Genomic DNA, 22,715 nt, shown 5'->3' with positions numbered 1-22,715 from the left:
CTCCCCCAAAAGATCAGTGAGTGTCCCTGTACTAGCTGATGTTCATTCGTGCCAATGGTGCCATGGTGACTGACACCATGTGACAGTTACCACCAGAGTTACCATCCCAGAGATGTGTAAGTGTAAAAATCTGCTAACTCTGTAAACTATACCTTGGGCTGAGAAGGATCCAAAACAGTTACTTATATTTAGGTCATTAACACCATCCTGCATTTGAGCAATGGAGACCAATTTTAAAAAAACCCTAAGAAAGTATAGATTTTGGTACCTTCAGAATCAGCCTTTACACAGAGAATATTGTTCAAGCTTAAATACAGCGTAAGTGGCATTACACTGCAGTGAAATGAATCAAAGTGATTCTCATAGCCTCTGGCTCACAAGGGCAGAAGATTCAGGAGAACAGCTGAACAGACAGCTGCAAAATATATGCCCATATTTGCAATAATAAAATAGGTAGTAAGTGGTAACGTTTTGCTGATCTTTTCTTGCACTTCTGAGCAATTCCTTCAGGAATTTTAGCCTTATGTGCTCAAGAATACCAAACACTAGAAATTACTTTTCTTCTTACTAATGCTTCAGGCTGAATTCTAAAGCCATCTCTGCCACCTCCTTGCATTTTCCCATTGCAAAATGTGGTGTCTGCTCTTCCTATATTTGTAATGAAACAACCAAGAACTCTGCCATACGAGACACCTGAATCACAACGTTGACAAAAGGCCAGCTCTGCATTAATTACTGCAAATTATTGGAATGAAAAATTGGGCCACAGAAGGGCACACATGTGAGTCCTGTGTAGAGCAATGTATCCATGTTGCAACACACAGGTACCAGTACAAAGTAGATATTCTGTAACTGCTGATATATATATAGGCAGGCACATACACATACCCAGAAATGCTCCTTGCACTAAGTTGTTCTGTGACAACCCATAAGCCAAGGCATAATAAGGTATGTATCCGCACCCATTTTTTACTGTCTGCCAAAAGAATCATCACAGCATCATTAAGTTTCACTAGAAAACGCAGTAACTTCCCCTATCCAGCAACCATCTTACTGGAATAAAGTTGTTTTTTTTCTAATGGTACATACATCTATTCCATAGCAATATACATACATTCTTACACCAGCAGTCACCTTCTGTACTTAACACAGTTAGTAAACAATTATTTGCTTCCATGCGATATGAACACTACTCCTTCCTTTGATGGCTACTTGGCTTCCATCCATAAAAAGATCTTTGATTCATTACCTCACATTCTGCACCTGTGCATTAAAAGTACACACAATACAAATACCCAGACTAATTTTGTGTGGCCTATTAAGATTCATTTACCGAGTCCAGGGGATGGCAGTCAACTACTATAGAGTGGCAATGAGCTTAGGATGAGTGATCCCCAATCTCTTTGCATGGTGGGCAAGTGATTACAAGTCCAGGTACTTGTAAAGTTCTCATTACTGCTCACTTTCTCTTCTCTCTTGTTTGACAAACTTGTATTAAATTGCATTTAAATACAGTCACGGTACTTCTAATGATATCATGAATTAAAAACAAAAGATTATGTCATACAGTTGGCAGAAACAGAGATAAAGCTACAAGGCAGATCAATCTCCCACCCTCCATCTTTGTTCAGAGGAAATACTACGGATGAAAAGGTGTTCAAACTTCATGAAGTCATGAAATATCCTACTACAGAAAAGCTAATCAAGTCTTTGCTAAATACTGGACACCAAAAGTTTAGTTAACTTGGGAGTATTCCAAGAACACATTCTAGTCAGTTCAGTAGTAGTTCAGTGGGTGGAAACTACAAATATTATAAAATGCATTATGAAATAATGATACTTTAAGTAAAATAAATTTGAAAATAAGTACAATTAATAAAAAAAATAAACAGCATTCTAAACACTGAAAAACATCCCCAAAACACATGTAACAGTACATTTGTTAAACAAAACCTAGGAATTCAGATTCAAAAAACGTCAAATTTCTGGAAGGCAATCTTGTTGCACAGTACCAGGCCTTTCCATGAATGGGTATTTACATGATATAAAGAGCTGTTTCCTAGCAAACAGCCAATTGACTTAGGCACAACCTCTGAAAATTCCTCCCATCCTCTTTACCATACTGATTAGTAGCCAAAGATTTCTTTTCAAGCCTGAGCCTCTCTAAAGCTGCATGACTCTTGCCATTTGAAGCAGAGTGCCAGTAAACTGAAGCCAACAGTTTCCCACCTCAATTGGTATACATACCATCATGTGTTTGAACTACCCATCCATTTGGTTTTGTGTCCCTGCTGAGGTACATGGTCTGATTTGACCTGAACAACTATCAAGTATATCGCTGAAAGGATGTCAGTGGTCAAATGCACATTTAATTCAAAACTGAGGTGACAGTGCTTCCCATTGCTCTTCTTTGTGACCCATACAACTTATACCACCTTTTTACCTAATAAACACTCACCAATGGCACTGAAACTCTACTCCACATTAAGAAGCTATACTGAACTACAAAAAAATACTAAAATATAATAAGCCAGAAAGTCTTCCAACAATTTTTCATTTCAGACTAGGAAATTATCAATTCATTAAAATAAGAACTTCTGAAAGAATGAGGAGTCTTGTCCTATATATCCATCCAATAAATGTTTATTTAACCAAAATTAAACAGCTCAAATGGAAGAGACTGAAAAAACTCATCCCAGCAGCCCAGTGACAAGGGAATGTCTCCAGCCTACAGATACTGAAGATTTAGTGCCTGTTCCAAACCAGCCTTCTGCTACACTGGAAGCGTGCTTTAAACCCTGGGCCATTCTTAAGAGGAGAAGAGGAATTTCTCTAAATATTTTTCATCTTCCCCTCAAACCCACCTATTAGTTTCCTAGAATCAGTTAAGAGCCAGCAAAGGCATTTCCCCGCTTCAGAGATCCAAAGGCAAGAATCCCAGCACCACTCCATCAATATCACAACTGCAGTGGCTGCTCAGGATAAAGTGGCAACTTGCTCGGATCCTGATGCTCTCTACAGACTGCACCCAGGGGCTCTATAGCCTCCCCACTCTGTAACAGAATCACTGCTGAGAGCCTAGAGCCTATGTTCTGCTGGCTGGCATCCTAGATGAGCACCTGAAGAGCATCACTCTGATTCAGCATAAACTGAAGTTGTCCAAAATTCACACGTTTACTACATGTATCTCACTAGTAGAGGTGAACCCAATTCAGAATAGGTGGATTCAGCTACATGGCCAGTCAAATGGTCCTCTCTGATATGCAGGAGGGAGGGATGGGGATTCTGGAAAGAAAATTTCAGACTGAGAAAACTCACTTTCTACAGCAATGCTTGCCAAAATAAACATTAGTGTCTTGCTCTTCCTGAAGCGCCTGAAGGAATCTTGCCAAACATACTGATAAAGAGCAGTGAAGTAGTAAAAGATGATCTACTCAAATTCTACATTTGCATGAACCCCCTGCAAAACCAAAAAAAAAAAAGAAAAAAAAGGTTAACTTTCAGTTTTTACAAACTAGGTATTATCTTCCAAGTCATTCTTGCCAGGGGCTTAAGTCATTAAAAGTCATTTACGTTGGCTCCTATTTCAGCTCAGAATGTCATGCCAAGAGACAGTGTCAGTTAATTTGCTTCTGTGGTTGCCCAAATGCAGACTGCTAAAAGAGTATGGTGTGAGAACACTAACAGCAAAGTATGTAATGTAGTAGTATACCTTGCCTCAATCACAGTGGTTTCTCTAAACAGTAAGAACACAGGGACAAAAGTAAATGTCAAGAAGTGTTAAAATTCACAATTGTTTTAGGTGTTAAGAAAAAACTACCACAAGGAATCAAACTTCTACCAGCAGACTGGTACAGTGTAATTGTTACAGTAAATTCTCATAATCTTGGAATAAATCTCAAGTTCAAAGAAAGTCCTGGAGCTATTCACACTTCAGCCTTCTTTCTCTTAAGTGTTGTAAGTCCATGCTGCCTTTCCTTCTCGCTCAGACATCTTTAAAGAGCCAGTTTACCATTGCTAGATGTGCAGGTCTGATTTCTTAGCAAATACAGGTTGGAGCAACTCCTTTGAATTCCAGGAGCTACACCGACTTGAACCAGCTGCTTGCTGGTCCCACAGGACAGGACAGGACAGCAGAACCCCCCCCCCCCACCGGCTGCAGACAGAGAGAAAGAGCCCCTGGGCAGTGGCATTTCGAACATAGTCACCAGAGCTTCCCTGACTGAGCACACAGGGAAGCACCACACTCATGATGACCAATTGACAAGTTTATGGTGAGCTTGGGGAAGGGAAGAACTTGACCAGAGCTCTGAAAGAGCTCCCTGAAGTAAAGTGCTTTTGATGAAAACTGATAAAGCCAGATACTCAACTGAAGACAGGACAGACCTAAAGAAACCTTAATGCAGCTAGGCCTCAGGTGACTAACGTATGTTCAAAGCATATGTAAGCATACTTTATGAGTCAGTGAGGTTATGCATATGCTTGAAGGTAAGTACTTGATTTAAATGTGCCAGAGCAGTCTGAACCATCCAAAATTGAACACCGAAATTAAATGCAGCCTTTCATTTTCTAAGACCAAGTCACCCCATATAGGTCCTTTGAAGAAGATGTAAGTTTTTCCTTCAACAGTATATATACACACATATATATAAAAAAATTAAAATATGTACACACACGCACACAAATGTATGTAAATAAAAACTCCACAAAAATTCTTACAAGCTCCTCTATTAAAAGTACCTGATGTATACCCATGATAAACAGATACAGGCCCAGCAGTATTCCCATGTTAACAGTACCCATAGAGTCATATAGTACACTGGAAGCAATACCACTGATGTTTTGGTATTCCCAGATTTACAACAAATGCTGGTCTTCCTCTCCCCCCCCCATCTTCCTACCCCCAAGGACAACACTGATTTTTCTATGTTAACAAAAGGCATTCCTGGAAACAACTACAAAAGCATATAAATAAGTTAACCTATAATTACTTATTCTTCATACAGTCCTTCAACTTAATTGCTATCACACATTAACATAAGTGACTATTACAGTATTTACTGGACCTTCAACTGCACTTTTTATGGAGCAAAAACCCAAGAAAACAATTATTCTTTTCAGCTGAAACCCACACTACCCAGCTACATCAAAATTAATTGTAAAAGTACAGTCCACCAATGCAGACTGTGTACTGCCAAAAATATGCAAAGGCACCTTAACCAGTCTCCCCTCCCACACCCACCCCAATAGTCAGAAGACAATGCCAGAAAACTTTTTTGCTTCTGGTCAATAGCATATGAAGTGTTGCCTGACATGCATGAACTGAGGCCCTTATTTAGCCAGGCATTTAATGTTTTTTTTTTTTTTTTTTTTTTTTTAAATTGCAGATTTCTTAACTTGGCAAGGGCAATCCTGATAAAGAAAGTTGTTTGACTAGCCATGGAAATGAACATGACATGTGGACAGCAAATGGAGTAATTCTATTGACAGAATAAAAAGAAGGTATTTTGTTCCTCTGTTGAGGAAAAGAAAATAAATGTATGTTTTATTTTGAAGGTACTTTTCTCAAAGACAGGTAAGATGAGTTACACTATACAGCACAGATACATACTCTAGAGCATTTGTCAGCTCATCTGTTTTTGCCCATTCACTGGAGGCAATCTTTGGCATGCCACAATCCATGAATTGATAAAATCTGTGGTACATTAGATAGACCTCTACTTTGCATCTGTCCAGAATTTTTGCAAAGGAATATTTAACATAGCTTTGCAGGATAAAGTAACATACTATTTGCTCCACAGAATCTAGCGTCAAAAGCATCAGATTAAGCTCTCGTTTGCAGTTACCAGCAATGCCCTACCTGTTGAAACTGTCGGTGTGCTAAAGGATGCCATACCCACTTCTCTTGGGCAAACATGGATATCAGCACATTTCAGATAAGTACACAGAAAAGCATGTTTTGTGTGGGAACTTCAAAATTGCCCTAACTGCTAAATCTCTCTTCCCACTGCTGTTAATTAGCAACATTACAATAGCACTTACAATCTCCTATATATTGCATGTATGCACTACCAAGGAAATGGTGCCACTTAACAGAGTTACCACACTAAGCAAGCCAAATTCTCAGTATCTTAACCTGCTCTAACCATCCTGCAAGCAGTAAGAACTGGCAGACAATTAACTGGGCTGGCTAGGAATTTTCCAATCAAAGAGGGGTTTTGTTGGGGTGGGTGGAGATATATTTCAGTTATGATGAAGTTTCTCAAATGTCTGCTGAACAAGGCTTCTCCAAAAAACTAATTGAATTCCCTATGAGCCAGTTATCATTCCCCAGAGAGCCCAAATCACAGCAAAACTTGGGATAAGCGAAGTTCAACTTACCAAAGCAGGAAGTTACTGTGGCTTGTGCAGTCACAGAAGAGCTGACCACAGTGTTTATTGTCAAGTAAGGCCCTGTATCAGTCATGCCTTTCCTTCACTTTTCTACAGCCACCCCAAGTAAAGGCAAAGGTGATTCCTGAACAGCTAGTCCTTCTTTAAGTGTCTGACTATATTTTCACGAAGCCATGCACAAAGTTATCATTTTCATTCACAAAGAGCAGTTCTGGCAGTCACTTGTACAGATTTCTTACTGTAGACAAAACCATGCAGTCGGAACTGCCACAAATTCACATCTCCAATTTAGCCACATACCAAAACACACAGGGCTGGCTCTGCAGGCAGCAGATGTGAGCTGCGACTAGATTCTGTGGTTAACAGAGCTCTATCGCTGGCATCCACAGAACCAAGGATTTTGGCTGAAGAGAGCTGGCTCTATAGTTGCCCAACATTTGGACTCTCTGCTCCAACAATGAAAAAAAAAAAAAAAAAAAAAGACCCATGTATGAGAAGCAATTTATACAGGACGAGATTCAGCTCTACTGGCTGTCTTCCTTAAATATGCAGAGTTCCCAACAATATTGACACAGGTAGAGTCGTTCCAAGAGCTGAACTTTATCCATCACTATTTTTCCAGGGGTTCTGCTCATTAACTGAGACCAGACAGTCTAGCCACCTTGTTCACAATCACAGCACAGCAAACAGGGAATGCTTTGGCTCTTTTTAAACTGCCTGAACTGTGCAGTTGGAGGAAAAACACAAGAACTCTTTCACCACTTTATCCCCACATACACCCTGCTTTTGGACAGGGCACAAGTTACTGCCTTGGTTCTCCATTCTAGCAGAACACACACTCCATCCTACTGCCCTCAGAGAAGGTTTCTGTTCCTCTGCTGCTGAGGATAAAGATATCCACAATTCTTCCAACCTACTCCGAGTGCATGCTCCCTAGAGAGAAAAAAACCACAAGCTATCACTGGCGAAGAAAAACTACTTGCTCTGATCATAAATCTTTACAGCATGAACCATTTCAGAACATACTGGCAGGGGGCAATTCTATCCTGCCTTCACTGGAGGCTGCTTTTTTATGAATATGTTCACTCTTCCCCATTATTCAAGGAAACCTTCATTCAAATTAGTGCTTCAGTATTGAAAAGCCATGAGAAATTGCATAACATCTTTTATGAAGACACTGAAGTTTCAGTTTCACTGTGCTTACTGCATGACCAACCAAATCCCATAATGTCATATCTCTCCTGGAATTGGATAGCATTGACTGACAGATCCAGTAAGAGATTTGAAGATGGCCACCTTGAACTCTTACATTCGGACCAGTCACACTACTATACATTCACCAAAGCCTCTGTGATGCTTTTCACCACGAGGAACAAATGCTTATCCATCTTAATATTAACAGAATTAGAATAAAGAACGGCCAGCAGTAACAACAGAGCAGTCCAAACATCCTAAAAATAAAGAACCTCTTCAAGAACTCAAGAGTTTCCTTTAACCTTGATGATTTCCTCAGAAAATTCTGTGAAACCTCAACCTGCTTTCAGTTTCAGACTTTGATATTGATCAGTGAAATCTAATCTGAATTATTTCTTGAGTTCTTTGCGTCAGAGCTGCCAGTTATTTTTCATTGACAGTAGCATACATGATCAAAAATTAAGTGTTGCGGGGAAGAACAGGCACACTGACAGTAAAGTAATTCACTAAAACTTTTTTTCAGAAGTGAACTAAGATTTCATTCCTACTTCAGATGTTTTCTTCTTTTCATTTTTCAGTTTCCTAGGATAATGACATAATCCTAATTCTTAATGTTTTAATTTTGAAAGCATTTTATCTGTCCAGTCTCATGATAAGTGCAGACAATTCCATCTCAGAAGACATGTAGAGTTGATTATTTTAAGGCACAAAATTACATATTTATACAGACAATAACAAGATGCATCTATAGGTAATTACAGAACTACTCATTTCTGAGATAATTTGCCCAGTCTGAACATCAGACCTTTCTTCAGAATTGCTCTTGCAGAACAGTCAGCTTGAACATGCAGCCCCTATTCAGAAAAGCACTTAAGTGCTACTGAATTCCATGAAACTTAAACAAATGTTTTGAGACATTATTCAGAGAAAAATTAACTTCAGCACATACTTAGGGTCATTTGAACCTTTTCAGAAGTGCCCATGATACTAATGAAAATGTCACATCTGCACATGCAAGAAAACATTTTTAATCAAGAAAACTGCTCTTAAGCTCTTACAACAAGATTTTGTTCTTCTGATAATTCTTTTTTTAGTACTACATTAAAAAGTAAGCAAGCATACTGCGTCTGACTGGGATGGAGTTAACTTTCTTCATAGCAGCCCATGTGGTGCCATGTTTTGGATCTGTGGCTGCAACAGTGCTGATAACACACCAGTGTTTTGGCTGTTGCTGAGCTGTGCTTGCACAGTGTCAAGGCTTTCTCTTTTTCCTCCCACTACACCCCCACAGCCAGTAAGCTGAGAGTGGGCAAGAGACTGGAAGAGGACAGCTGGGACAGCTGTCCCAGACTGGCCAAAGGGATATTCCATACCACGTATCCCCATGCTCAGCAATAAAAACTGGGGTAGAGGAAGAAAAAGATGGGGGTTTCTGCTTCCAAGGTAGCTGTTGTTTGGAGACTGGCTGGGCATCGGTCTGCCTGTGGGAGGTGGTGTGCCACCTCCTTTGCTTTGCTTGTTTTTTTTCTCCCCTCTTTTCTTCACCTATTGAACTGTATTTTATCAAAACTCAAGAGTTTTCTTGATTTTGTTCTTCCTATTTTCTCCCCACTGTGAGGAGCTGGTGAGGTGAGTGAGTGAGCAGCTGTGTGAGTGCTTGGCTGCTGGCCAGGGTAAACCCACCACAGCAAGTCACATAGAAAACCCATTCCAGATTTGTGTACTATACTCTTCTCAGATTCCGAAGTAGAACTTGCCCCAATATTCAGTGTCTACAATATTGTATTATTTCTGTAGATATTTGTATGGCACTTTACATCCAAATATCTGAGCTGAGTATAATCCTCAGCACAACTCTGCAGTCTGGGGAAGCATTTATTATTATCATTTTACTGACAGGTAGAGATGTGGAGAAAGACTATGGGAAAAGATTTTCAGAGTTGATTAAAAATTTTGGCCTCATTGCCAGGAACATTTATACACACCAGCCATCTTTTAACAGAAACCTGAAGGTTTCTCAGAGCTGAAAAAACAGCCCTTTACCAGTCTGAGGGCTTTACTGACCTCCCTAATACTGCCCCTCCAAGTACATGATCTGATTCACAAATTTGGACCTTCACTAACAAGCCAGCAACAATTTCCTTATTTTCAGAGCCACAAGACATTATTCTTATGTGGAAGATCAAGTACAGCTGAAAAGTTACCATCTTTTCACTGAAATCATCGAACACCAGCACTGCTCTTCCGAGAAATCCCTGTGCTGTGTAACATTGCTGACAAGGGTGGATACGTTTCCAAGGTATCTTGCTCTCTAGGCAGGCCATCTGCTTCTGACAGCTCAAGGTCTGGTCAGGAACTGACCTGATGATTCACTTAGTTGTAGTAAATAAAGCTCATAGTCAGACAAGTAATATTTCATCATGTACTTGGCCACGCTTCGGATCAGCAGATGTGCAAGAATCACTTTGGGCATCCATATCTTTTTTTGTTCTTTCCTTTGAGGAAGTCACACAGCTCACTAGTACTGAGCTTAGCGTGCTAAACTGCTAACTAACAGATTGATTATATTCAGCGCCTCCCTGTAAGCCTTCCACCACCAAAAGCTTTGGAATTTTGCCACGTGGCAGCTCTGTGTAAAACAAGTTTCAAGCAAAAAGGAAATCCTTAAGAAACAGTATAACTGCCGTCCACCAAAGAAACAGGGTACAGGCAATGAATAACGTGCAAATGAGTCCTCCTTCTGCCTATTTATTATAATGTCTGAGCATTTCACATACCTCAATACATAATCTATTTACTATCCCAACACCCGTGCTCAAGTGCAGGAGTATTGTTATCTCATTTTACAGATTTAAAATTGAGGCATTGAGTGATTCACTGAAGACTTCTCAGGAAGCTATTCACAGGGAACACGATCCAGATGTCCTAAGCTGCAAGTAAACTGGAGAACCTTTAAGACATTTGAAAAAATGGTCATCCCCATTAGAATTACACAGAACGGTGAGGTCATTAGCCCACTTGTTAGACTCAGGCTTGGAACAGACTGAGCTTATCCTTTTGTAATATGCTGGACAGAGAGAAACTGCCTACCTTCAGACACAACAGCAAAAGGAATTGATGTGTTTAAACAAGTATTTTCTTCAGAACAAGTGACAAAAAACATTGGGTTCAGACCACCTCTGAACTGAGGCAATTGCAGAAACCCCATTTCTCAGTTTTGTAGGCTTATCTCTTTTTTTTTTTTTTTTTTTAGTACTATGAAGCTGCCCTTTCCCACCCACCATCCTCTGAACATCACCTTGGACTATACTTAGGGTGAGATGATTTCAGAATACCAGTTCAGCAGAACTTTCAGTTGCAAACCATGATACATCTTCACAGCGGTTCAAACAACTAAAAAAAGGATGAGGAGAAGCAGTAGGACAATATAGTATGAGCTGATCAACTTAATGACACAGAGAAAGAAGATAAAGGAAAAATTTTTCTGGAGTGGTGAACGAAAGACTCTACAGACAAAACATGAACCAAAGCAGCTTCCAAGATGTTCCAATAAATAGGTTGAACTGCCCTGCTGAAAGAAGCCCCCAAAGTTCCTGGCTTCTTGTTCCTGCACTGATAGACCTATAAATAAAGTACCTTTCTATTTGTTATGCATCACACACGTGCAATGTGAAAGTGGGCACACTTACCCACTAGTCTGTGTCTTTGTAAGAAGTCAAAGATACATAGTAAGGAATTTAGAAAGCACCACTTTACTAATTGTTGCATTTGCCTTTTTTTTTTTTTTTCTCCTGTGACCGCTATGGCACATGGCACTATGAACAGCTTTAGCAGGATAGCTCAAGAAACCTGATGAACTCAGTTGTAAAGTATAGGTTGAAAGTGTGACTTGCAAGTTTCTGAACTTACCCAGCCACATGCCAGTCACAATGATTAGCAGAGAGAGATGTAAAAGGTATCTTACCACTGAGAATGACTCCAGTTTCTGTTCTTATTCTTCTATCTTTTCCAATAGACTGTATCTCCTGCAAAAACAGCTGGAAGTTAAAAAGAAAGTAATTAGTTCATTTACTCTTGATTTACCTCACTGCTCTCTCCTTACAGCAGACTTTTGTGAAAAAAAACATCCCTCATCCCCTTACTACTTCAGTCAACATGCGGGGGTGCTGACAGATGCCCTTACCAGTTTTTACAGGGCTTATCTTCACTGCCATGCAAGCTTAGGCAATTACCTAAGCCTTTTTGTTAGCCCTGTTCCTGACCACACATACAATTCTCCCAGCTAAAACAAACCCATTTTTAAAACTAACACATATTTTAAACTCAAACTAGCCAGCACATTGGGATGTGCAGAAAGATAAACCTAAATGATGCAAACCATTCTATCCATTAATGCAAGAGGGCCATAGGTGCAAGTTACAGTAACTCCCCAGTTACTAATCAAATCCCCCTGAGCAGCACCAGTGCAGTTTCAGTGTGGTCATTCACCAATAAGCAATATTATCTCAAGAATTCTAACTCAGCTGAAACAAAAGGGAAGCCCAAAGACTGACACCAGTACTTTGCCCACAGTACAAGGCGTTTGCCAATTTGCATATAAATTTCAGAGGAATTCTCCCCAAAGTTAAAGATGTACTGGACAGCTGAGTGCCTGTTTATGTCCATACACAGACGAATGGAAACTGATTTCCCAATTTCATTAGCAGGAGGAGGTCAGGGGGGAAGTAAGAGGTAAGTTTTGTACTCTCTTCCACAGTTGCAGGGAGAAGGCAGTCATGAACTGGTCTATGATTTAACCATGCATGCCAGACAGGAATTATTCCTTTCTAGTTGCTACTTAAGCGAGTTGCATACTGGTCCTTGTTTGCTTTGGAATAAGATCTGTTCAGCAGTACCTCAGCTAACCCTAGAAGTATAACATGACATTTCTGAACATCCTGACTGCTGAAATCAGTCTACTAAACCACTACTACTCGATTGTCTTTGCAGACTTATTTTTCCTTCTGTATTACAAAATACTCACTCTCTGTAATAGACCAAAAGTGTGTGACTGCTGTCCTGTTTCATCCATTTTATCCTTATTGAAACTATACATTTTGCCAAAGCTAAAGTGAAGTTTTAGAGTGCAAAAGTCCTGTCAGAATCACAGGTTTTATTTTCAAGCAAGGTAGAAAGCTCTTAATTGCTTCTGCATCTCAGCCAGGTGTTCCCTGAAGCACTTCACCTAGCAAAGGCTCCCACAACAAAGGCTCTCACAGCTTAGGTCCCAAGGTCCATTGCAATCTAAACACACATTTCTGCATGGCTTGCTGAGTCACAGTTATGTTCAAAATCAAAGGAATGAATGGAGTAATTTAAAATGTGATGCTTCAATGAAGAAATACAAGTACTCACACATGTCGCATTGTTAAAGAGCACTTCTGGGTGTTGGAATCTACACAACACACACACATCCATCAGATGAATAGAGGGGCTGGAAACCTGGTGAGGGAAGCATACCCACTTCCTTGTCTTTGGGCAGACTACCTTAATCAAGAGCTCAGGAAGAGGCCCACGCTATGACCCTACCAGTACTTTGTTCTTCAGTACAAGCAAGGACAAGACTTGGCTATTTATTCCCTTCAAAGGGACACAAGGAAGGGCTGAGAATGAAGGAGACACTGTGCATCCCTTTTGTCTAGTGGGCACCTGAATTGGGACCAAGAAACACAGCAACAATCCTAATAGTTACTGCGTTTCTTACGCCAATATATGGATGTCTAACTCCTTCAAGTAATGTCTGTAGTCTGCAGGTGGTATTTTTAGGATTTAAACAGAACAAATCAATCATGCACATTATTGTACTGAGGCACCACAGTGATTCTGCTTTTTTCCTGCATAACACACCACCTGCTAAACCCCAGTTTTGATCATCTTCAACCCAAGTCGCAGGAGAGATTCCTCTCCAACTTCAGTGGAAAATTAAAATCTGAAAAATCAAATTGGAAGAGTTTTACAACTTTAAAAAAATCCACCCCCCCCCCGTGAGTTCTTTTGACAATTTTTGTCCTTTTGAACATGAAATATTGAAGACCAAAGTGACAAGTAATCTCAGAATCCCATTTCTTGATGTGGTCTCCGATATGAAATATGGTCACTGGTATAAAATTATTCAAGTTAGAATTGTAATTCTTGTACTTTGAGGGCTGCTACTATTAAAGACTATTTTAAAAGACAAAGGAACACAAGCAAAAAATTGAAGTAAAAAGTTTTCATTTTGCATCACTGTAAAGTAAAAAAGCAGATAACCAAGACAGCTATATGTAATATGGTAATTTACATATGGTAATATGTAAAATTAAAAAAAAAGTTTTATTGGATGTTGTAAAGGTTTGTTCTTTCCAAACAATACCAGATCTATCAAGCTTGACCAAATGAGATGTAATACCTTGAAAAAAATAAATGGATTCTTATGGGACATCTCTCCATAATTTGATTACCTTCCTAACTCACCATTTTGTCTTTACTCAATGTTCCATGGCATATTATGAAAGAAAACATCAAGCAGGAAATAATGACTCAAGGGAGGAGAAAGGAAATCAAGAGTAAAGGTACAACAATTAAAAGGAAACTTGTTTCATTTCTGTATTATCAAAGAAAATACTGTTGCTTAATGTCTGCAAATGTTTAAGATAATTTCCCATCATAATGAAAGGTCAATTCTTAAAGTGATTTTTATTTTCAAACAAAAAAGTCCCTGAAGTAGAAAAACATGCTGTGACTCTGCAGATAAGAATATAGACTTTAGAAACAGTGGCCCATATGCCTCTGTGGCAGATCTATGGCTGATGAAGACCACGTGTGTGGAGATGACATGAAACATCCTCTCAGAACCTTCAACTCATTGTCCCCCACTGCAGGGTATGAAGAGAAAAGAAGCAGAGCTTCAGATATCACATCACCAAACCTCACATCAAACAGAGCTCAGTGACAAATAACTGCACCAAAACTAACATAAGCCAAAAAAAAGCAGCAAGTATCAATGCTCATCACAGCTCTACAGCCCTGGAGAACATACAAATAAACCAAGCACTTAAATCCCTCCCCATCTTGAACTTTGACCTTTTTAACAGTTCCCTAATCCTAATATTAATGTGACACACAACACATGCAAGCACCAAAACCAGATACTAAGGTTAAATCTTGATCACAAACAGCTATTCATAGATATATAGGCCTTAATGAATCTAAAGAGCAGAATCAAAGCATACCATGATCTATATAACACTCTGGACAGGAGTCCTCATCCTATATGAACCATATTTACTCTTTGGAAGAGTAAAACAAGCTCTTTGATCACTTCTTTTCTGATGCCCTGACCCAGCCTTAACCTAGGTTTCACAATACACCTGTCACACAGAAGCACTCAAAAAACTAAACACTGCATTCTGCTAATTCCATTATAGACCTATGAGCCTTCCAGATCCTAACAGTAAACATAACCTTCAATCCCTCCATTCCTGAGTACATATCCTAAACACAGTCCAAAATACAATGTTAAGTATAGCCCAGTGACAAAGATTAGCAGTGAAATTAACTGGAAGTTATTTGTGTCTAAATCAACTCTTACCTTGTGGAAGCCAGCAGTAAATAAAGTCCTCCAGCCCTAAATCAAAACCCCAACTTAAAACATAGCTATCATCCAACACAACGACAAATTGAAGCAGAAGCCAAATTGAAGAGATCCTGCCTGCAGTAGCCTGCATACAAGGAGAGAGATATTGCAGGGTTGAACATTAAACTGAACTCAGCACTACATGTTCACAAGCTCAACAAAAGACTACCATAAGGAGGAATGGAAGACTTCAGTTCTGCTAGCTTGCAGGGTACAGTGCTCACATTTAACTCTGATGTCTCTACCTGTCACTTCTACATTTAATGTTAAGAATAGTTTGTTTGGGGTTTGGTTTTTGTTTTGGTTTGGTTTTTGTTTTTTCCAAAAATTAAAAGCTAGGTTTATTGCTGGAATCAGAGGCATGCCAAGCTGGGATGAATGCTGGTAACAGAAGGATACAATGGACTACAGCTAGTTTTCATTCCAGTGTATTTCTCTGGTAAGGCCATTGATGGAACATCTAGTGTGAGAAGCAAGTCGAAAAAAGGCAGGGAAACTGCTATCAAACGCTGACATGACCAACTGCAGAGGCTATTTGTAGTCTGCTGGTATACACACAAAAAAGTGAGATTTTGTTGAGCGTTTTGGCACTTGGATTTTTGGACCTTTTTGTTTTTTATTTTGGCCTAGCTAGTGAGTCAATCACACTTCCCTAATTGCCAATGCAGTTATTTAGCACATGGAAAGCAAATCTGTGTCTTTGACACTTAGTCAAACCTTAAGACATTTAGTCTCAACCTTATGCCCAACACAGACTGTAAGCTCTGATGTAGTCAAAGTAAATAAGGGGTGCTCCTTGCCTGTCACTGCTACACTTCAAGACAGTTGGCAAGATTCCTGTTTTGCATCTCAGTACTCACTCAATTAATAACAACATCCTCCAAAGCTGAACTCTGCCTGCATTTACAACTAACCCATGATCTTCCATTTTGTGCACTGCAGTTTCTAACTCCAGCCAGGGAATGCAGTGTTAAGGATACTCAGCAGGATCCAGCCTTGAGAGAACAATTCATATTGACATTTACAATGTGTGCTTCTTATTACAACAAAAGATTATAAAGCAGCATAAGCTCCCTGACTAAAACTACCCTCATCTAATATTTGCCAAAGATTTTATGGCAAAAGAATCTGTTGACTTTAGGACTGGGGAACCAAACAGAAGCTTCAGGATTGGACCAGCTCTCATCCTATGCCAGACTTCTGTCCAGTGACACAAGTGGAATAATAATACCACAGTAGGGCAAAGGAGAGGATCTATGTTCAACCTGTCCAGGAGAGAATCACAGTAAGTGCAGAACAGCTGCAATCAGGAAGAAAACCTGTAAATGCTATGTGGTCTTGTCAAGGAGAAAAATTATTCTTGAAGGCTCTCATAGCAGAGAGCCAGCAATGCAATCAGACATACAACTGGCACCACTTCAGTTTCAGCCAGCATGAAATAGCATGGTTTAAAACACAAACCAACTCTGGTGTTCACTATAATCTATACATCTTAAAGGACTTGAATATCTAGTCCTTCTAGCCTATGAAGCTCTTCCTGGTTGCGTGGGAACTTTGGTGTGAGCTAGAGCATCAAGATGGGCGTCAGACTCTTTACAGATACAGTTTTTAAAACAAGTCCACATGTAGAGTCTGTAAGCACCTTTGTTCTCCTAACAGTGATCTGTCATTATTTCAGTCTGTTACTCCTCCTAACTTAACGCCAGTCAACATTTTCCTCCCAAAGCATTAAGGGCCTAATCCAATTCCTACTGACAGAATTGGAGCTGGAATGGACCTGTAACACACACATACATGAGCCATATGGCACTGGAAATTCCACACCACACAGTTAAACACCTAGTATCTCACTGGATGACAAATCTCTCTTAGAAGTGCATTGTCAGAAGAACTGGACCAACTGAAAACCCAAAACAGTTAGAGGACTGAGCTGTGAGCCCCACTAAAGCACTAGCTCTCAATGAGAATAAGGCAATGCTTCGAACTTCTACTTCCTACAAGAATTGCTGTCTGCTTCCTACACTTTCCATACTTCTCATAGATGGGGATAGTTTTTTCCACAGCTGGGAATGTTTTACTTGGATGTGTTTATTTTTCCTTAATCTCTGGCTGACTCACAGATATCTTCATTTATTTTAGTTTTCTCCACTCTCAGAAACAGTAAAGAGGGTTTCTGTAACCAACTCTAGGTACACTATTAAAGACCCTAGTAGTTTTATGGAAAGCTCTCTGTTCACCAAGAAACTCATCCACATGTTCCCAGAGAAGCCTTATTTTTGGAATTAACGTCATTAAAAGAAACTTATACTAACTTGTAACATATCAATAGAATGGCTGTCTGAGTTAGTTATCTATTTCAGCCTGAAGGCGATAAAAAAAATTATACTTTTCATTTTGCAGAATTCTTCTGTGGAGTAGGGATGACAACAGAATAGCTACCCAGGCACCTATACTATATCAGTTCTCAGAGTGTCTGTATACTTTGTCAAGATCAGCTAAGCAGATTTAAGATGAGAATTTTCCCTGAAACACATGAGCCCACATGCCAAAATTATTCCCTTAAAGGCAGGAGAGGACTTCTGAAGCTACATTTGGAAATATTCACAAAATGACATAAGATCCTCAGCCAAATGGTTATGACAGTTTTTCATTATTATCATTACTAAAGAAAATATTCCCTAACACATTCCAAGCTAAGCTTTGCGCCCTTTTCCCTGCCCTGAACTTAGGATGCACATAAAAATATATCTGAAAAGGCAATATCCCAGCTGGAGTTAGCAAGACTGCCTGACAACACAAGCCATTATTTGTTATTCCTTGCTTCCAGTCAGGATTCTAGCTTCTGAATGTAATGATTTTGTGCAGAATCCTAGAAGTAGTCCAATATACTGAAAAAACATATTTAAAATAGAAAGCCTTTGTGAGTAGCCAAGTGGAATACTTGAGGAAAAAAAAGATCATTAAAGAAGCTGTAGAGGATTTACAATTCTGTTTTGTTTGGACCTGTACAGTAGCTTAGCCTATAAAGAAAAACCAGGGTTTTTTTACATTTGCTTTGCTTTATTTGAGAGTTGTGGGAATGACAGTAACCAAGCAACACCACAAAGCTGGAAAGCCCTGGTTAAGACAATCGCTGATACCCTGATGAGCCAGGATATGTTCAGTGACTAGAAGAGCTATGGGATCTCCATTTTTGTACACTTCAGGGGCCACAAGATCCTAAAAAGAATGAGAAAAAGATTCTGTAGAATCTATGGAGTCTCTATGCCTCTGTGTGAAAACTGCCTCCTCCGAACTGAATTCTGCTGCCACTTGGAGTCCACTGTGACTTTTACTTGCCATTTTTGCACACTGAAAGGTCAATCTGCCAGGAAAGCTTCCTCTTACTGAGGCTGGGGAACTAAAAAAATACTGTCTCAGACAGCATAAGTGTTAACAAGTTAAAAAACCTCCACAGATTTATTAGAAAATTCACTGTGGACCCATGTAAATTTGAGTATGTTAGTTTACACAGAACATTAACCTTATAATTAATTCTAAAAGACGATCATAAAAAGTGTAACTAAGTTCAAAAAAATATCCACAATGTCATTTTCTGGACAAAAACCATCCTCCCATTCATCTCTAGCAAATCAGAACAATTAGGCATTTTACAGCTTCTACGATTAATGACAGCTGAAATACCTCATTTTCAACTCAAGTGCAATCACCGCTATTTTCAAACTGGCACATACTCTATGTAATCTGTCTTCAGCCTCCCAACAGAAGGACAGAAGCTTCTGAAAGAAGTAGTACCTACACATTTTGCACACTATAGCGAAATCAGTTGTGCCCTCGCTCTGTCAAATAGTTTTTATTCAACACTTCATAAAGCAATTTTTTAAACTGTTCCAAAACCAAAATAGCTATTTTCTTAATAACAAAGCCAATGTATATATTTTTGTATACACATTTCAAGACTTAATCATATTCTGAGAAAGAAAAGTATGTAAATGATGCTTTTAAAAAGTTAAAATTATTTGCTTAGCCAAATAAGCAGTAGGCAGAGAAAATGTGTGAGCGCATATGCTTTTAACTGAATGAGGGATTATTTTAGGAGACAAAGGGTATCTACCGAACATAATCAATGTGTGGTGGATAATGCATCAAGGCTGCGGATGCTGAGTTTATGCTGCAATTTAGTAGACAGCGTTACAGCGGCTTAGTGTCACAGGTAAGGCAGTGAGATCAGTAGCAAAAGCAATGTAGTATAGCTGTAGCAGACATGTGCTTAACACACAGAATATGCAGATATTGTGAAATCTACAGGGTACATTAAAAAGTTCAATCCTGAGGAACAGGTTTACAACTTTTCCTGATACTGATACCCAGCCAATACTGGGTTTTACTGTGCCTTATTCTATATCAGAGACTACAATAAATAAGAATTAAAGACACCAAAAAGCCCTACTAGAGACCACATCTAAAGATGTCCCCTCCAAGTTACACTGGGACACAGAGAGGGGGCTTTAGGGGACTTGGTCTACCGCCACCCTCATCATGCTTGTGAAAAAACATCACACCATGAATGTGAAAAGCAGAACTTTTCATCAACACTAAGTCATGTCATAACAACAGTGTTGAGTCTGCCTTTGTAACAACATCAGCGGACATGAAGTCCAAAGAAGACAGCATCTCCTGGGAATCCTCACTGGAAAGTAGCCCAGCAGAGGGATGTACACTCTGCATCAGCCATTGGAGCAGGTACTGCATCCTGTTCAGAGAGCAACCACTCTGTCCAGGGTCCAGTACTGCAGCAGCAACGGGATCCTCAAGTCTAATTCCATCTCACTCCATCCCACTTGGCTGGATCTCTGGAAAGGAGGACTGAGAACTCCTAGCCAGCTATCATCTAAGCAGTTTCATACTCTTCTCTCCTTCCTGGCGCTCCTACAAGAGCTGATCGCAACTATGAAGCACATTTTATAGTATAGAGCTCCTGTCAGAGAATCATAGAGTCAGAGAATCATGTAGGTTGGAAAAGACCTTGAAGGTCATCGAGTCCAACCATCATCCATGCCCACTAAACCATGTTCTGGCGTGCCTTGTCTACACACTTTTTGATTACCTCCAGGGATGGTGACTCAACCACTTTCCTGGGCAGCCTATTCCAACGTCTGACAACCCTCTCAGTAAAGAAATTTTTCCTAATATCCAACCTAAATCTCCCTTGCTGCAACTTGAGGCCATTTCCTCTCATACCATCTCCAGCCACCTGACAGAAGAGACCAGCACCCACCTCACTACAACCTCCTTTCAGGTAGTTGTAGAGAGCGATAAGGTCTCCCCTCAGCCTCCTTTTCTCCAGACTGAACAACCCCAGTTCCCTCAGCTGCCCCTCATAAGACTTGTGCTCCAGGCCCCCCACCAACTTGGTTGCCCTTCTGTCATTAGATATATTTCTTCTTACATAAAACTCCAATCCTTATTTCTCTCCGTTTAGAATGGGAAATACCTTCTTTTCTTGTTGCATATGAATTCTAAGAATGGGATCATAATGAACAAAAATAAATAATGAAATCAATTTACAAATGTAAATATAACTCTAGCCTCTTTTGAAGTTTTAATAGGAAGGAGGAACAAAATTACCCAGGGGATCTTGGTCAGACTCAGTCACAAGCATAAATGAGATCTCATTCCCATGTGGTATTTCACATCACAAAGGAAAGCATGCAGAGCGCTCTCAGCCCTGAGACAGAAGGTTCCACGAAACACTAATTTGTACGTCAAAGCAGCATTTTCATGGGAATGACATACAAGCAACAAAATAAACCCCCAAAGTTTTGAAGCAAACTTCTCACACTGGAACTTACTGTTTCTTTGATGATTTAAAATATTTTGGCCTGGGCTTCAGCTGAAACAATTGTGTCAGTCTTTTACTTATGAAGGAATTTGGCTAAAATAAAGCAAAAATACAGCTTGGTTTTCTTTTCCGCTAATGAGTTTGGTTAAAAGTGAGTGAGTGCTGGTGCAAATCTGGAATGCCTTCAGTGAACTCAGATACACCCTATGCTAAAGGAAATCAGAGTTTGCTTCAGTTTATTGGCATAGCACCTTCTGTATGGATCATTTATTCAGAATTCCTGTCTGTATTTACCGACCTAGGAACAAACATGTATTTACTGCTGACATGGAGCCTCACCAACTGACTTATGACTTGGCACCTCTGCTCCAAGTGCCTTTGAGATACCAAGAGTAAAGTTTGTTCCAGTAATATCCACTCACCCACAAGACATAGTCTGCATATTTTATGGTACACTAAAAAAAGTAACACGTTAGATTTAATGACAGAAAGTTGCATGGAAAACATTACGTGCATGCAACATGGCCAAGCTATGATCTCTAACCCAACCTTTGCTTTGGCGAACTATCAGACTTCTGTTTGTTTTAGCTTTGCAAACTCACAGTACATTGATGTTATTTATTTTCCATTTTATTTCCTAAGATTTTTGCTGCTTAAGTAGAAGGTAGGAGGGGCACAATAAAAAGAAACATGGCTACAACCTATCTTTCTTGTTTCCAAGGTCTCCTGACTTTCACAGATGGACCTAAGTGGTACAGGCTCTGCTCACATCACCCATGAAATCAACTCAACATCATCTTTTTAACTCTAGTCCCCGGTATGAACAACTGAAGATTTCACATATCAACAAATACCTTAACATCCATACCTGCAGATTTCGAACACACATGCTGCCTGACCACCTCATATTCATCTTGATCACCAATATGTTAAAAATTAAAATTTATCTCAGCCATCTTACTATGTAAGTGCATCTCTTCTCCTAGTGAATTACTTAAGTCAATGAACTTGAGAAGGCATACAAGCAACTCCTAGTGTATGTTCAGGACTACAGCACACTGTAAAAGCTGGCTATTAAAAGCAGAATTACCAAGTTACAAAATAAGAGCGAAATGATTACATCTTTTCACATCTTGTATATAATGAAATGCCTCATTTAACAAAAGTCATACTAACAGTGAACTATCAGTATTCAAGCCAGCCCTAAAGCATGGCTGAAAATCCACTGCTGTCACTCCTCACAGTTACGTCCTGCCAGCAGTATTTGAATAGGGAGCTGCCATACCTAAAGGACTGAGACCCAGTAGATCAGAAATGGTGTGTTAGGTGCATGCTACTATGCATGCAGAATTGACTGGAGGCATCACGTGATTTCCAGGAATGAGCTTAGGAGGGAGAAAAAAAGAAAAAAGGAAAGAAAAAATACAGATTTTTAAAATTTTAATTTCAATTCCTATTTAGAGTAGAAGACTTTCAAAACATTATACACTTTAATTACTTTTAACTACATCTTCTCTAAAGAGAAAGTAAAAGGAGATGAGAAGAAACATGATTTTTTTTCAATGCATTACAAGTACTTTTTATATGGGTAAGGCATTTTAGATGTGGGGGTGGTAGGTGGGAAAAAATTAT

General features: G+C 39.5%; 1 protein-coding gene across 6 annotated transcripts in view; it reads right to left on the bottom strand.

Moving 5' to 3' along the window:
• SPATS2L (spermatogenesis associated serine rich 2 like) overlaps positions 1–22,715 on the bottom strand; it is an 88,697-nt gene that overhangs the window by 54,938 nt on the left and 11,044 nt on the right. For 4 of the 6 annotated variants that reach the window (XM_030018271.2, XM_030018273.2, XM_030018270.2 and 1 more), the window contains exon 2: positions 11,552–11,624. The exons of 1 other annotated variant lie outside the window; for it this stretch is intronic. The gene's annotated coding sequence lies outside the window, so the exon portion shown is untranslated. Of the gene's footprint in view, positions 1–3,318; positions 3,461–11,551; positions 11,625–22,715 lie in introns of all 6 variants that reach the window. One more of the 6 variants, XM_041124356.1, reaches the window with a different exon arrangement.

This window comes from Aquila chrysaetos, chromosome 6 (assembly GCF_900496995.4).
Source record: "Aquila chrysaetos chrysaetos chromosome 6, bAquChr1.4, whole genome shotgun sequence".
NCBI classification, from domain to species: domain Eukaryota; kingdom Metazoa; phylum Chordata; class Aves; order Accipitriformes; family Accipitridae; genus Aquila; species Aquila chrysaetos.
Note: the sequence above shows the minus strand (reverse complement) of the source record. Positions and strands in the feature narration are given on the sequence as shown.